The sequence below is a fragment of the Spermophilus citellus genome (assembly GCF_964194105.1).
Source record: "Spermophilus citellus genome assembly, chromosome: 9".
NCBI classification, from domain to species: Eukaryota; Metazoa; Chordata; class Mammalia; order Rodentia; family Sciuridae; genus Spermophilus; species Spermophilus citellus.
The window spans coordinates 130,588,257-130,604,525 of NC_138191.1; positions in this window are offsets into that span (position 1 = coordinate 130,588,257).

Sequence of the window (16,269 nt, forward strand, 5' to 3'; positions counted from 1 at the left end):
TGGAATGAAAAGCCCTTGTCATGTGAACTTCCCAGCCCCCACCCCACTGGGTATAAAGTTCAAAAATTTCCCCAAATCTCTTTCAGGCACAAGCCACACTCTGGATCTGCCTGCTGCAGCCAAAAGACCTGCTTCCTGAAAATTCCTCAGGAGTCCAGCCTCTTCTGTCATACTTCAAGAGGACCCTCCAGGAGCCTCCAGGGGAGACCCTGCCAATGTGGTGTATTAAGCTACAGAGATGTGGCTGCTGGTCACAGCCAGCCTCACAGGGTATTACTGCCCAAGTGACCCTGCCCAAGGTCTTCTGCCACCCGAAGTCTAACTTTAGTCTAACTCGGCCTTGCTTTTCCTTTGTCTTTTTTGCTTTTCTCCTCTGAGCACCCAGCACAGGATTTTCTCCCAGGAAAGCTGCTGATTCAGACGCTTGGGCTGTCCCTCCTGACCACTGTCGGAGAGGAGGAACAAGGACCCACAAAGAACCCGGGCCAGAAGTCAGGCACCTGGAGCCTTGGCAGCCTCTGCCCGCCAACTAGATGGTGATGGTGGCGATGTCTCTCGTCTCCAAGATGAAGCGAAGGCCCCTGCTGTCCGCCCAGGCTGTGCTGAGTCCCTTGAACGTATGCAGGTGTTACAGTGCATTCTGTAGCTCTAGGGTCGCCTCGGCCTCCATTTGGAATAAAGGGTTAATTTGCTGATGCCAAAAACAGGGCTTAGTCACTCTGGACACAGTTTCCGGTTCTCTGCCTCCTTCCAGCTCCTCGCTGTGGTCTGTCCCTACACCTGCCTTATACAAACTCCCTCCTGAGGTCCACCTCCCTGGGGGACAGCTGGGGATAACCTCGCTCTTCCAACCTCCACGGCCCATGCCCTTTGTGGACATGTTGTGATGCCACAGAATTCAGCCTGCTCACTGTGAACCCACCAATCAGAACTCTCCATGGAAAGTGCATGAGTAACACCCTGGGCTCCAGGACCCAGGTCCCCCCCCCCCAGTCCCACCAGCTGGCTGGTGGCTCCCTCTTCCTATTGGCCCTGCCAGGCATGCTGCTCTGTTCCCTGGGACCGGTAATACTCCACTTCTATTGCTTCGTGATTTGTTGAGTCACCTCCTTTATGTCTCACCTGGCTGACACACCTGAGCCGAGCTCTCCCCCTGATCCGGGCTCTCCTCAAAAGTGGCCATCAGGGTAAGAATATGCCAGAAAAGGACCACAGGGGCATCTGCCAGTATCAACAAGCTTCCTACAAGATGCACCTGGCCACAGGTGAGACAGCCATTAGGCTGTGCACCAAGGTCATGAAAGGATGTCCACACCCATCAGGGGAGGGCTAGAGTCTATTGTCACACTGCTGAGAAAGACCTCAGGCCAGGTAACAGGAAGAACCACAACACTTGTTCAGTACCTCCCCCTCATCAACCCATTAGGAAGGAAGCTCCTATTCTTAGGGTAATTTCATGGCTAAGGAATCTGAGCCTCAGTGAGGTGGAACAGCTTTCCTAACCTTAGAGAATTCCTAAGTGGAGATTAGGGGGGACCTCCTATCTGGGGATGGCTCTCCACAGGTCCCTTATTTTATGCAATTTCAAAATTCCAGTTAACAAAGAAAACTCTGGAAACATGCCCTGCTCACCCCGTCCACCATCCAGCCCCAACGGGAAGCTGGACCGGGCAGGAGCCAATCTAAGCCGGAACTCACTACTGGTGCAACAGGCATCTGGGTCACAGGTCTGTGTGGGGCCTGAGAAGTGTTTTGTAATGACAGAAAAGAATAATCGATCAGCTATTCCGACATGTTGATTTTGAAAACATTCTTTTTTAAATTATCCAGGAAATTCGTGCTTATCTTTAGGAATCACCACCATGACGCGGTTGGCTGTCAGTGTTTGGCTTTGTTGATGTGGTCTTCTGCACTGGTCTTTATAATTTTCATGGAACGCAATCCCACGTCTCTTCTCTCATAGTGTTTACTTTTGTGTCAGGTTTGCACAGAGGCCGTTAGGAGTTTGGTGAGCGTCCAGCCCACGTGGTCCCCCCAGGACCTCCGGGGTCTCTACCTTCACTGCATGCTCTGTTCCTCGACTGGAAACTGAGGAAGACTGAGATGACACAGCAGGGTGTGGAAAGGGGTCTCGATGCCAACCTAGATACACATCCCATGGGCCACACGAAGCTCTGATGAGAGCTTCACCAAAACGCAAGGGAGTGTGGGAAATGCAAGCTTCTATGTGCCCAAGAGGGAAAAGAAATGGAGTTTGGTGAATGCCTAGTACTTTTCTGTCACACTGCCTTCCTTCTCCCAAGCACAGGGAGATTTGGTATAGGGAACTGGAAACTTGCAACCCGTGTTGAGAGCCACAGCCAAAGGGGCCCCAGCAAACTTCCAGCTGCCGGCTAATGATTGGCTCACAGCGGCCCCAGCAACATCTAGCTGATTGGCTCCTCTTCGGTGATGTTCATTGGGCTGTTTCCCTGCCCTTTCAGACCACGGAGCTGCTCATTGGGGAACTTCTTTGGCTCCGCCCACACGACCCAGCCAATCGGCCTCAAGAGCAGGAGGATTGTGGGAGGTGGTGAGGCTTGTGTGGGGGAGAGGCTTGTGGGAAGCCGGTGGTGGCAGTTGGGCTCTGAGGGTTTTTTCCTGAGGAGCTGTTTTGTTTGGCGTGTGTAGTTCTAAAAATAAAGTTCGTTTCTTTTGACAAGTGGCTCCTGAATTGTGCCCAGCCAGACTGCGGCAAACCCGGTTGATAGGATTTAGGGAGAGAAGACCAGGGAAGTGACAGGCTTTCCATCAGTAAGGAACTGCAGGTGTCGCTAAATGATGACAAAGGCTGCTGTTGAGCTGTGCCACGTCGTAGCAGGTGCTTCTCCAGACACCTGGAAGCTGCAGCACAATGACACACCTTGTGTCTGCGGGCATTCACGTGCCTGTCCTCAGCCGCCACTGGTGAGGGATGACTTCTGCTTCTAGCCTGCTTTCCAAATCCTGCAGAAAGTCCCGTCCATGGCAAAATCGAACCTGGCACGTTGCTGGTCTTACAGTTCCCAGAATCAAAATGGAGTCACTGTGTCAACATTCACCAAATAAACATATAAAGCCCAGAGATGATGAAGGAAGGGTTCTCAGGCACGATTGCCTAACAATAACTATTGCAAAAGACTCTGCCAAAACCACACCATTACACAAAGGCCACCGCAAACTTGCATTTAAAAAAAAATGCTTCTGCAAAGCTATCTGCCCAGCAACTTAGCCTCAGACCGGCATCACCTTTGACACTAATCATTGTGGTTAAGGTGATTCAAAGAGTGTCTTACATAATCCTCTTCCTTTTAAAACAACTCCGTGTTTCAACTTCTTCAAATAGTTTTCTATGGTGTGCATATTCCTATTGCAATGTTTTTCCTAAATATATATCACTATTCTTCTCAGAATCTCTGTTATTGTTTGTGTTTTGACACTGATGAGAGAGTCTGGGACATGCCATTCTTGTGTCTCTGGTCCCTGCACACAGGAAGGAAGCTAGGAGGGAGGCAGGGTGCTGAGCACCAGCCATCGGCACATGGAATAGTCACCAGTTTGACTGTGACATTCTGAGCCCCGTAAGCCTGGCCATGGACTGTCTAGGAGTCTGTGCCCCGAGGTCAAGTATTCCCGGTATCTATAGATCCTTGCAGTGGTACTCAGAGTGCCTCGGTTTTCAATAGTCTCCTTGATTTCCTAGCTGTTTTTCTCTTTCGTGTGTTCTGTTTGTAAAGTTATTTATCACAGTCATAAAGTCATTATGAAAGCTGTCTGTAGTCATTTTTGCCAGGGCTCTCTTTTTACTCAGCTTGTCATTGTCGTGACCAAAATATCAGACAAGAACAACTAGAGGAGGGAACTTTACTTTGGCTCATAGTTTTGGAGGTTCAGTCTCCGTGAGCCAACTCCGTTGCTCTGGGCCCAAGGTGAGGCAGACAGCCTGGCGGAAGGGCATGGCAGAAGGAAGCGGCTCCACTTGTGGCGGCCAGGAAGCAGAGAGAGAAAGGGGAAGTGGCCATGGGGAAGATGCACCCTTCCAGGCCTGTCCCCAGTGACCCACCTCCGCTAGCCACAGCCCACCTGCCTACAGTCACCACCCAGTCAGTCCATTCCAACTAGGTGAGAGACTGATGTGACTCTGTTTTAAAAAATAAATAAATAACAGCAGCTTCTACCTCAAGGCCTGTCCAAGGAAGGGGGCGTGACCCTTGTCCTTGGAAAAACCCACTGAGCACTCCTAGGCACATACCCACCCTGCTGAGTTGTTTGTCTGCAAATAACAGGAGAGATCTGAGGCACCAGGTGTCCCTGACTCAGTTAGGCTAGGTGAGGACCCATAGCAACCCCCTAGCAACCACCAATCAGCATGAGACAGGGAAAATACCTGGGATGCCAGATGACCCCCCAGTAGTTTATGGGGGTTGATAGCATGTTGGGAAACCATGTAGTTCAGCAGTACTCCCCTCGTGGCCTAAACTAATCAGTTCAAAGGAATCCCCCTCTTGAACTAACCAATCACCCCTACCCAACTTGTTCCCGCCAGTGAATGTGCTAATCAATGTTAAGAGTTGTTGTTTGATTTTCCCGTGGTACGGAATGATTTGCTGTGTGATGTTGTGATGCATAGAGTATCCCCCCAAAACCTATAAAATCTCACTGAACAAAAGACCGGGACTCACTCCTCAGGACAGCTGCATCGGGAACGGTTGTGATTCCAGGCTTGAGCTTGCAATAAAGACTCTTGTGTGATTGCATTGGATTCGGGCCTAGAGGTCTAGTGGGGTCCCACGAATCTGGCATTACATCGGAGACACTGATGAGCTTACAGCTCTCGAGACCCAGTATTTTGCCTCTAAACATCCTGTATCGACACGAAGCGTTTGAGGAACACCACCATAAGAGGCTGCCTTAGAAGTACCACCGCTGGGCAGCTGAAATAGCAGAATTTTGTTATCTTATAGTTCAGGAAGATGAAAGTCCAAAACCAAGGTGTCTCCAGAGGTGGTTCGCTCTGGGGCTATGAGGGAAGCCTCTGGCCAAGCCTCTTTTTTTCTTGGCTCATGTGGTTTGGCCATCTTCTCCCCATGTCTCTTGATATTATCTTTTCTCTGTTTTGCTGTCTCTGTGTCCAAATTCCCCCTGTCTGTAACAGGATGGGGGCCCATTTTAATGACTTCATCTTAACTTGGACACCTTTGAAAATACCCTGCCTCCAAATAATGTCAATCTGAGGTCCTGGGGGTTAGGACCTCAGATTGCAACATTATTCAACTATGAGTTTTGGGGGAAAACAATTCAACCCACACCACCACCCTTATCCATACCAAATGGTGTTTGTTTGTGATGCCATATTTCCTGCCTGGATTCCTGCTCCTTGAGCAAGAGTGAGGAAGCAGCTGGCATGCGCTGTCCCTGGGTAGGGGACAGCTAGAAGAGGAGAGCTCCAGACTCCCTCCCCATCCACCCCCCCTGCTCTACAGGGGAGGAGAAGTGACTTACCCCAGTGCGACCCTGAGAGGAGTTGAGCATGTCCTGATGTCTGTGGGAAGTGTCTGCCAGCAGAGAAGGGCTGTCCGGCTCTCTGTGGCCACAGAAAGAGGTGTGAGAGTGTGCAAAGCTACCCGGGACCCGCTCCTAACATCAGCTAACCACACACCTGAGCCACATGCTCTGACAATCAGCTTTACCAGAATCAAAAGTGATTTAGCAATCACAGCTTCAGCAGGAAACAGAGGGACACTCGTCTGTTGGATGATTTGGGGTGAGCCTAATAAAAAGTGGCAAAGAGACACCACAGGTAGCACAGCAGGGCTCCACCCCACTCCTGGGGAGAGGAGGGAGGGGACAGTGTGCCCTGGTGCTGGGCAGAGAGGACTTCTCTCTCTTTCTGCTCAGGCATGCTGCATGCCCAGGGCCTTAGAGCTTAATACCAACACCCCACCCCTCTTCTCCCTCCCTAACCTCCCCCACTGCTGCTCCCCGCTGCCTAAACTCTTTGGAAAGGCAAAAGTCAAAGGCATCTGTGGATGGGTCAGCTTCCCAGAGCACAGAGCAGGCAGAGAGTGCACTTGGGCAAGGTCCAGCACTGGGATAGTTTGATCTCCAGATCCTCATGTCCTGCATTGTTTCTCAATAAGTTCACATGGAAGAAGGGGTAAGGCCTATTAGTTTCCTGATGCTACTGTAACAAAGTTACCACAAATTCAGTGCTTTGGCGTGACACAAATTTATTCTCTTCCTATTCTAGAAGTTAAAGTATAAAATCGCGGTGTGTGGACAGAGTTAGTTCCACTGGATGCTCATGTCTGTGACCTCCCTTTTTCCAGCTCCTAGAGGCCAATTTCTTGGACCATGATCCCTTCTCCAAAGCACTCTGGCCCTACCCCCACCCCCATCCTGCTTCTGTCATCATTTCTCCCCTTTTATAAGGACCTTCATGATGACATCAGTCCCACCCGAAGAATCCAAAGTAATCTTATCCCCAAATCTTTAATTTAACCATTTTTGTGAAGTGCCTTTGACACACGAGGTAGCCTTCACGAGTTCTGTGGGATTAGGACATGACCATCTTGGGGTCAGAGTGTTATTCTGCCCATCTGTGGGGCAGTGGTGGCCCGCCCTTTCAAACCACTTTGGCTTCGAGAAACAGGCACAGGAAATTTGCTTTTCCAATTGCAAAATCAAAAAGTCTGTAAGAACTCTCAATGACATCAGTTTTCAGGCACCTTCTGAAGACTCAGTAGGGTTTTCTCCTCTCCTGGGAGAAATTCACATTTCAGGCGCCCCCTGCTGGCGTCTGAGGCGCCTGCTCTCTTCTCTCCCGCCTGTTTTCCAGGTTCGGGTCACACACTCATGTAAGCTGCGTCCTTGCTTCATTTTTATCTCATACTTTGCAGTCAGTGATTGAAAACCCTCTGCAGGAAGAACCCTGGGGGATCTGATTTTCCACCCCTTCTAAGCTACAAAAGGTGGAGAGCATAAAACTATCAGGTAACCTTCCTCTGTCTTGTCTCTGCCTTCAAAGGTGGTGGCATAAATGGACACCAAGGAGTCACTGTCCCTTCCCCTTTCTACCTCTGGAAGGGCTCTTAAGTCTTTAGGAAAATTCCAATGAGCTGCAGAGTGGGGTGCAGGCGATGAGGAGGGTGGGGTGCGCATGTTAAAGAAAACGAGCTAAAAGTTCATTTCCCGCAAGCACTTTCCTGAAAAAAAAAATTTTTTTTAATGGAGGCAGAAAACACCCAGATGAAAGTCACCGGCAGAGAACTGAGTCCCAGGCAAAGGGCTCTGAAGGACGGAGTTGCAGGCTGGCCTGCGTTGGGGTCTGCATGGGCAACAGAGCTGGGCCTCAGAGGGAGCATATGGGGGCTGTCGGGGGACCAGCAGTTTGGGGGTCTCTTTCTCCAACAGGCAAACCTGAGGAGCTCTCCCAGGCATGGCAGTGCAGGGGCCATGTGGAAGGACTCTCACCCCAGGGTGCAGAGGGCCCACTGATTCACACATTGGTGCCTCTTCTACACAACTCCAATATGGAGCAGGATTGGGGGAAATGTGTCTCTGTTTGCGGCATCAGAACTAGCCAGCATCCATTCACCCACAAGCATTTAGGATGCTAACTCCCCAGCAGCTTTCTGGGAAGGGTCTCTCTGGTAGAGTTGCTAGACCCTTCCTGACGAGGCACCTGGGAAAAGGGGAACTGAGCATCCTCTCAGAGCCCCACCTGCCTCGAGGACGGGCAGATAAGCTGAGTAGGCAACAGCCGAGGAGGCTTCTGGGAATCTGGAGTCATCCTGGCTAAATCCTCAGAATAGTTTATTGATCCTTGCTAATGTTCCAATGGTTTCAGGATAGAGAGCCTGGAAAAACCCTTCAGGTAAACAGGAATACTATAAAACCTTCCATCCTTCCCAAACACTCAAAGCCAGGGACTGGTCGCTCATTTTAAGCATGGATTCTGGCCAGGCACGGTAGCACACATCTGAAAGCCCAGCAACTTGGGAGGCTGAGGCAGGAGGATCACAAGTAGGAAGCCAGCCTAGGCAACTTAATGAGAACTTTGCCTTAAAAATAAATAAATAGATAGATAGATAGATAGATAGATCAAAGATTCTTCATTATTGTTTGTATGTGTGTGCTGCAGACCTCAGAATAATTGTTAGTACTTCAAGAAATAAGCATAACAAGGGCTGAGGGGGGTGGTAGTTCATTGGTAGAGCACGTGCTTAACATATGCAAAACTCTCAATCCCCAGCTCTCCATAACTGTGACAAAATCATTAACTTAAAAGTGGGAAAGGTTGCTTTTGTCTCATAGATTCAGAGGTTTCAGTCCATGGTCAGTCGGTCCCTTTCCCTTTGGGCCTACGACAGGACAGTAGATCATGGTGGGGAGTATGTTGGGGGACAAAGCTGCTCACCTCATGGTGGCCAAGAAGTAAAAGAGTCAGGAAGGGCCTGGGGTGCCAATATCCAATTCAAGGACACACCACCAATGACCTCATTTCCTCCCACTAGGTGCCATCTCAACGATTCTACCAGCTCCCAACAGTGCCACAGACTGGTGACTAAGACTTTTAACACATGGTCCTTAGGGGGACACTTAACCAAATCACAGCACATGTAGAAAACTCAAATACCTAGGAATAAATCTTGAAAATTACATGAGATCTCTATACTGACTATAAAACACTATTGAGAGAACTCTCAGAACCATCAAATATATGGAAGAATAACATTTTTGTGAGTAGGAAAACCCAATGGTGAAAAATGATAATTCTCCCTAAGCTGATGTTTTGATTTTATTCATTTCCCATCAAAACTTATCTTTTCTTTTTTTTAACAGAAATTGACAAGCTGACTTTTAAACATTTACAGGGAAAACCAGGTGAAGTGGCTCACACCTGTTATTCCAGCGGCTTGGAAGGCTGAGGCAAGAGGATTATAAGTTCAAAGCCAGCCTCAGCAAAAAAACGAGGCGCTAAGCAACTCAGTGAGACCCTGTCTCTAAATAAAATACAAAATAAGGCTGGAATGTGGCTCAGTGATTCAGTGCTCCTGAGTTCAATCCCTGGTAGCCAGAAAAAAAAAATTACAGGGGAAGACTAAGAAAGAACTAAGAAGGCTCATTCTATCAGATATTAAAATTATTAAATAGCAACCGTTATTAAAAATGTGGTATCAGTGCAAGGATAGACCAAAGGACCAAAGTACCAAAATATAGAGTCCAGAAACTGACCCACAACTGACCCACACATATATGATATTTGACAAAATGGGTCTGCAGGGCTGTGCAGAAGCATGAACTTTTCAACACTACAATAAGCACAAAAAATGGATTTCAGATGGAGTATGGATCAAAATGTGACAGATGAGGAAAACACAGACAGCACGTTGGCCACCTTGAGGTAGGCAAAGATTTCCTAGAGGACATTCACAGCACTAAGCCTGGACTTGGAGAAACAATGAACTGAAACCAGAGGACGATGGAAGATCTTGGCTCATCAAAGGACTGTTCAGAAAAAGTCCTCCCACAGAAAGAAGAGAGTTGCAATACATATTTCCAACCACTGGATCATATTCAGAACATACGAAGAGCTTCTACGTGGCAAGAAGGCTATAAAACGGAATAGAAAAAAATGAGCAAAGACTTAAGGAGCGCCTTCTCCAGAAGGGGATGAACGTCCACGGCCAGTACCCACATGGCAGGGTATTCGGTGTTATTAAGCATCGTGGGAAAGCATGCTAAAGCACAACGTGACACCAAGGCCCCAGGTTCAATCACCAGTACCACTACCAAAACAACAACAACAAAAAAGACTTCTTTCTGCGTTGCCTCCCCTTTCCCATTGCCTCTTGATCTCCTTCCACCCTACAGTTCTTCCCTGTATCTTTGTGATATTCCATCCTTCCCTCCCCGTTTCCTTTATTTTACTCTTGCTTCCACATAGGAGAGAAAACATCTGACCTTTGAGTTTCTGAGTGCGACTTATTCAATTAGCATAGTGTTCTCCTGTTGCATTCACTCACCAGCAAAGGTCATAATCTCATTTTTCTTATGAAAAATGAGTAGAACTCCACTGAGTATGTATATAACAATTTCTTAATCCATTCATCTATTGAGGGGCATCTGGGTTGATTCCATAACTTAGGTATTATGAATTTTGCTGCTATAAACATTGAGTTGGTGGTACCACTGTAGTATTCAAATTTAGATCTTAGGGAAACACCCAGGAGTGGGATAGCTGGGTCATATGGTGGTTCTATCCTCAGTTTTTTGAGGAATCTCCCTCCATACTGCTTCCCGGAGTGGTTGTGATAGCCTCCAGTCCTAACAAGTGTACCTCTGCCCCCGCATCCTCACCAGCATTTGTTGTTGTTATATTCTTGATCATTGCCACTCTGATTGGAGGGAGATGAAATCTTAGTGTAGTTTTGATTTGCATTTCTCTGATTGCTAGAGCTTTTGAACATTTTTTTCATATATTTGTTGGCCAATTGTGTTTCCACTTTGGAGAAATTTCTGTTTGGCTTTTTTGTCTATTTATTTATTGGGTTATTTGTTTTTTCAGTGTTCAGTTTTTTAAGTTCATTAAACATTCTGGATATTAATCCCATATTGGAGGAGTAGCTGGCAAAGATTTTCCTCCCATTCTGTAGGCTCTCTCTTCATGCTCTTATTTCCTTTGCTATGCAGAAGATTTTCAATTTGATACCAACCCATTTGTTGATTCTTGATGTTGTTTCTTGAGCTTTAGGGGTCTTGTTGAGAACATAATGGAGTGTTTACTCTATGTTTTATCCTTGTACTTGTAAGGTTTTTGGTCTAATTCCTAAGTCCTTGATTTATTTTGATTTTTGTTTTAGGCAGGGTGAGAAATAGGTATCTAGTCTCATTTTTCTACATTTAGCTATCCAGTTTTCCCAGCACAAGTTAAAAAGGCTGTCTTTTCTCCAAAATATATTTTTGGAGTCTTTGTCAGGTATCAGATGGCTGTAAGCATGTGGGTTTGTCTCTGTGTCTTCTATTCTATTCCACTGGTCTTTCTGTCTGTTTTGATGCCAATACTATGCTGTTTTTGTTACTACAACACTGTGGTATAATTTCAGATCAGATATCATGGTGTCTCCTGCTTCACTTTTCTTTCTTAGTGTTGCTTTGGCTATTCTGGGTCTTTCATTCTTCCAAATGAATTTAAGAATTTTTTTTCTAATTCTGTGAGGAATTTCATTGGTACTTTGATTGGGATTGCATTGAATCTTCTGGTAGCGTTTTTTTGGGGAGCGGGGTGGGGGGGTCTTCTAGATATAGGATCATGTCAGGCAGAGATAGACTGACTTCTTCTTTTCTAATTTGTATCCATTTGATTTCCTTTTCTTGCCTTGTCACTCTGGCTAACGTTTCAAGGACTACACTGAATAAAATTGGTGAGAGTATACATCCTTCTCTTGTTCAGAATTTTAGAAGAAATGCTTTTAGTTTTTCTACATTCAGTATGATGTTGGCTTTGGTTTGTCATAAATAGCTTTTACAATGTTGAACTAATTTCCTTAGATCCCTGTCTTCTCCAGTGTTTTTAACATAAATGGGTGATGGATTTCATCAAAAGCCTTTTCTGCATCTATTGATATGATTATAAAATTCTTATTCTTAATTCTACTTAAGTGGTGAGTTACATTTATTGATTTGTGAATGTAGAACCAACCAATCATATCTGGAATGAAACCCCTTGATCTCTATGTGTTATCTTCTTCTTGTGTTTTAGAATGCAGTTTGCTGATATCTTATTAAGGATTTTTGCATTTGTGTTCATTCAGGATGTTGGTCTGTGGTTTTCTTTCCTTGACACATCTTTGTCTAGTTTTGGCATCAGGGTTATACTAGATTCATAAAAAGTATTTGGGAGTGTTCCTTCTCTTTCAATCTCATAAAGTAATTTGAGAAAGACCATTTTTAGTTACTCTATAAAGGTCGGGTAGAATGCATCTTGTCCTGGGCTTTTCTTTTTTGGAAGGTTTTTAATTGCTGTTTCATTACATGATATTGGTCTATTTAGGTTTTCTATGTCTTTCTAGTTCAATTTAAACAGTCATATGTGTCTAGAAATTTGTCAATGATTCCTAGATTTTCCAGTTAATTGGAATATAAATTTTTTAAAATATTTTTTAGTTATTGATGGACCTTTATTTTATTCATTTATTTAAATGTGGTGCTGAGAACCGAACCCAGTGCCGCACACATGCTAGGCAAGCACACTACCTCTGAGCCACAACCCCAGCCCTGGAATATGAATTTTTGAAATGGGTTCTGATGACCCTTTGGATTTCAGAAGGTTCTGTGGCAATGTCTCATTTTTCAACTGTAATGTCATTGATTTGGGTCTTCTATATCCTTCTTTTTTGTAGAATCAACTTTTAGTTGCATTGATCCTGTGTGATTTTTTTTTCATTCTCAATTTCCCCAATCTTTACTCTGATCTTAATTATTTCTTGTCTTCTACTGATTTTGGAGTTTGTTTGTTCTTTTTCTAAGGTCTTGGAGTGGACCATAAGCTTATTTATCACTCTACTTTTTAAAATGTAGGCTCTCAGTGCTATAAATTTTCCTCTTAGAACCGTTTTCATACTGCCCCAGAGATTTTGACATGTTGTGTCTCTATTATCATTTGTTTCTAAGAATTTCTTGATTTCTACCCTCATTTCTTCTTTGAACCATTTTCCATTTAAGTAAGTATGGTTCAATCTCCATGTGTTTATGTATTTTATATTATTCCTCTTGCTGTTAACTTCTGGTTTCATTTCATTATGATCTGACAGGAGGCATGAAATTATAGTAATTATTTTGGTATTTGCTAAGATTTGCTTTGTAGCCTAGAATATGGTCTATTTTGGAAAAGTTCCATGAGCTGCTGAGAACAAGGTAAATTCAGCTGTCTGAGGGTGAAATATTCTGTAGTTGCCTATTAGGTTCCTTTGATTTATAGTATTACTTTGGTTGGAAATATCTTTATTGATTTTGTTTTGATTAACTATTCATTGGTGACAAGGAAGTGTTGAAATCACACAATATTGTGTTGCAACCTGAGATTCAATGTCATGGGGCATTTTTTATGTAATTGATTTATGGGGCATAAATGTATACTATCATTATATCTTTTCGGGGGAGGGGGGTTCCCTTTATCAGGATGTAATAGACTTCTTTGCCTCTTTTGATTAATTTTTGCTTGAAATCTGCCTTGTCAGATATGAGAAAAGCTAATTCCTGTGTAGAATATTTTTCTCCATCCTTTTACCTTTAGCCTGTGTGTCTTTGCCTATAAGTTGAGTTTCTTATAAATAGCATATAGTTGGACCTTGTTTTTTGACCCATTCTGCTAGCTTACATTTTTTTGATTGGGCAGTTGAGACTATTGACATTCAGTGTTAGTATGTATGTGTGTTTGTGGTTTCCTGACTTTTTATATATATATTTACTATCTTGAATCTCAATTAGTAGATTACTCTTCTATTTATCTTCCTCTATTTAGGAGCTTTAGAATTTGTTTTTTATTTCCTTTATGGGCAGGTTATCTTTGAGTATTCTCTGTAGTACTGGCTTGGTGATCATGCATTCTTGTAGTCTATTTTTTTTTCATGAAATTTTTTTTTTGTTTTCTACAAGAATTTGAAACTGAGCTTTGGTGGGTATAGTAAACTTGGCTGGCAGTTGATTTCTTTTAGAGCTTAGAATATCTAATTCCAGGTCCTTTTTTATTTAGGGTTGGAGTTAAGAAATCAGAAATGAGCCTTTTTTTGTGGTGGTGGTGCTTGGGATTGAACTCAGGACCTTGTGCATGCAAGGCAAGTACTCTACCAACTTATGGCATATATACACAATGGAATTTTACTCAGCAATAAAAAAGAATAAAATCATGGCATTTGAAGGTAAATGGATGCAGTTGGAGAAGATAATGCTAAGTGATGTTAGCTAATCCTAAAAAAAACAAATGCCGAATGTTTTCTCTGATATAAGGAGGCTGATTCATAGTGGGGTAGGGAGGGGGAGCATGGGAGAATAGACAAACTCTAGATAGGGCAGAGGGGTGGGAGGGAAAGGGAGGGGGCAGGGGATTAGCAAGGATGGTAGAATTTGATAGACATCATCATGCAAAGTATATGTATGAAGACACGAATTGGTGTCAACATACTTTATATACAACCAGAGATATGAAAAATTGTGCTATATATGTGTAATGAGAATTGTAATGCATTCCACAGTCATTTATTTTTTAAAAAATCAATTTAAAAAAAAGAAGAAGAAGAAAAGAAGGTTAAAGAAAAAAAAAGAAATGAGCCTTTTTTGGTTTGCCTCTAAATGTGACCTGATGTTATTCTCTTGCAACTTTTAATATTCTTTCCTTATTTTCTGTTAGGCACTTTGATTATGATCTATCTTGGAGAATTTCTCATTTGATTTGATGGGTCTGTTTGGGATCCTGTATATACCTCCTGTATGTGGATGTCCATCTCATTTCTAATATGGGGAAATATTTCATTTCTATCTATCTCATTGAAAATGTTCTCTTTTTTTAAGATTTTTTAAATTTTTTTTAATTGTTGATAGATCTTTATTTTATTTATATATGGTGCTGAGAATCGAACCCAGTGCCTCACACATGCCAGGCAAGTGCGCTACCACTGAGCCATAGCCCCAGCCCCTTGAAAATATTCTTAATGCCTTTAGCTTGTATCTCCATGCTCTTTTCTATCCCATTGCTTCTTAGGTTTGGTTTCTTGATGTCCTAGAGTTCCTGTCTATTCTGGCTATGTTCTATTATTTTCCCTTTATTGTATTCTGTATATTCAAATTCATGTAGCCTGTCTTCAAGGCCTGGAGTTCTGTCTTCAAGGGCTAAAGTTCTATTTTCTACACAATCTAATCTTTTGGTGATGCTTTCAAGTGAATTTTTAATTTTATTCCTTGTATCTTTCTTTTCCAGGAGTTCTGATTAGTTTCTTTTCAATATTGCTATTTCTTTATTGAAATGGTATTTTCAATAATTTGTTCTCTTAATTCATTCCTTAGAGCTTCTTTAAGTTCAATGAACACTTTAATAATCAGTTTTTTATGATCCTTCTCTGGAATTTGATTCACTTCTGTATCTGTGAGATCCTTTGTTGGAGGGCTCTGAGGTTTTTTGTGGGGGAGGAGGCCTGTTTGCCTGTTTTCTCATGTTTTCAGAGGTCTTGAACTTGTGCATCAGTTGAGGTGGAGTCCCCTTCCTCTTTTATAAACATGCCCTTATTTTATAGATTTTTTTAATCTAGAAATTTTCTCTCTTTCTGATATATATGTAGATATCAAAAGGGGGGACCCAAGGTTCCCCTATGATTATTCATTCATGCTTGGAGCCTGGTTTTTGTTATGGGGATTTTCTCTCTCCACTTCTATGAATTGAAGTTCTGTTAGGCTCAGGTGAGGTTTAGATCTTGTGTTGGAGGGAATTCGCTGTTATTTGGGCAGGTTGTGAGAATTTCTTAGCAGCAGGCTCTTTGCTGTGTATTCTTGAAGAACCCTGATAATTTTTCAGCCCCTGTAGATGGAAGGGAGAGCTAGGAGTTACACTAATGTCTGTAATTTATGTATAAAAATAAATCTCTGGAGACTACTTTGGTGTCTGTAACATTAATTGCCACCTAATTCCTTTACATTCAAGAAAGCTCTGTCCTCCTTCTGCAGAGAATGTATAATTTAACTAGGAATGTGTCAGGACCTGTGATACTCACTGGGACTCCAGTGCTGGACAGCAACACCTGGGCTCCAGACAGCTCTTCCCACACCCCCCCCCAGGCAACCTCCACTCTACCCATCCCAGGCTGCCACAACCACCCCATAGTGAGTCCACATCCACCAAGAATCTACATTGCTAACAAGCTCTCAGGCAATGTTGATGCTGCTGGCCCAGGACACACTTGGAGAAGCTAGAGAATTGGTTAGCTTGAACTGCTGTGACAATCCTGCTTCTGCCTTCAGGATTTTTGTCAACTAGAGACTTGGAGGAGGTGGGGACTAATTGGCTTCCTTTTTCATCTCCAGGATGTGTCTGTACACCCTTCACTTAGAGTGTGAGAGAAGTGCCTGCCATCCTGGAGGGAGAGTCGCTGTTCTTCAGTTTTGGAGAAACTCCTTGATTCTTTATAAAACTGGTAGCAATGTTCATAATCTTGGCACGAGGGAAGGAAACTCACTTAAGAACAAAAGTGTTGCTGGTGC